At 44.4% G+C, this 1,216-nt stretch overlaps 1 long non-coding RNA gene across 2 annotated transcripts in view; it reads right to left on the bottom strand.

Moving 5' to 3' along the window:
• Window positions 1–1,106: 1,106 nt before the first annotated feature.
• The window catches only part of LOC109317722, a 35,878-nt gene continuing 35,768 nt past the window's right edge, over window positions 1,107–1,216 (bottom strand). For both annotated transcript variants that reach the window (XR_002103104.1, XR_002103102.1), the window contains exon 4: window positions 1,107–1,116. This is a non-coding gene — a long non-coding RNA (uncharacterized LOC109317722). The remainder of the gene's footprint in view (window positions 1,117–1,216) is intronic.

The following is a 1,216-nucleotide window of genomic DNA, read 5'->3' as shown; positions in this document are numbered from 1 at the left end:
CTGCATGAGAACGCTAAGGAGTATGTGCTTTACTGTAACAAAGAGATAGTAAATTTGCAAAACAAAGAGAGAGTGATACCTTAATACAAAGAGCCCTTAGTAGCTTCTCCTCCAACCTCCTCCTCCCACCAGGGAGACCTGGCAGCTGTGCTGTTCTAACAACACTATTGATAATGCATTTTCAATAATATTTCTAACAGTTTGACCCCAGTACCCTTTCTTGCCATGCCGGGGGTCAGACTCGATGATCTGCTCAGGTCCCTTCCGACCATAGAAACTATGAAACACAACCAATGCTGAGCATGTCTGTAAAACACATGGCCTGCACTGGAAAAATTCTCCATCTGAATAAGGCATATGCTAAGCCCATTAAGTGCAGTCCCCTTCACTGCTGACTGCATTTTCAATTCATGGTGAGCCACAAGATTGCATACAGTTCACCTGTAGTCCCTCTGTCACACCACAGTGACCCCACAACTCAGCACTGCTCAGTATGTGTATATATTCCAGATACCTGCAACAATGGCTTCATGTGCTAATTAGCCCTCACTCATGACTGGAACTGACTGTTTTTGTCACAAGTTCTGGGATGCTTCAAAAATCTATGTGTAGATGAGACACAGGGCAACCTGGTCTGGTTTCATTTCCTGGAGGGGGAGGCCAGATGCACCAGGGTGAGAGTGGACACGATAGAGGGAATCTGGGAGAACTGTATGCAATTTCATAGCTCACAATGGCTTGAAATGCTGCTGACACTGGTGGGACCTATGTAGTAAATTATGACCCTTTTGCCTTTGCACTAATGCCATGAATAGTAAGTGATGCTCAAAAGTATGTTATGAAACACTTGTGCTAAAACTTGTAACAGTTTCCAAAAAAGCTAACATGCATCAATTTTGGAGGAATTTAGTCTATAGGTTAATCTACAAATTGCTACAGCCACATTTACTTTCAAGGTTATTGTTTACAAATACATTCCTCATTTCTCCATCCTCAGGGAAAGCAGGGTCTGACAGAAGGGGAAGGGAAAGTAGAAGTGGTAGTGGCTGCCAGGGAAAAAAGTTGTGGGGGGAGGAAGGGGGGAAGAAGAGCTACCTGATCTTCCAGGGTGCTGCACTTAGGCAGTAGAAATCAGCAGCACACTTATAGAATGGGAAACTCCCTTCTTGAGAGCACGGAGGCAGAAAGGGATCTTGGAGTCATTATCGACTCCAAG

This window comes from Crocodylus porosus, unplaced genomic scaffold (assembly GCF_001723895.1).
Source record: "Crocodylus porosus isolate Cpor-Errol unplaced genomic scaffold, CroPor_comp1, whole genome shotgun sequence".
Lineage (NCBI taxonomy): Eukaryota > Metazoa > Chordata > Crocodylia > Crocodylidae > Crocodylus > Crocodylus porosus.
The sequence above is the reverse complement of the archived record's forward strand: the minus strand, read 5'-3'. Positions and strand labels throughout refer to the sequence as shown.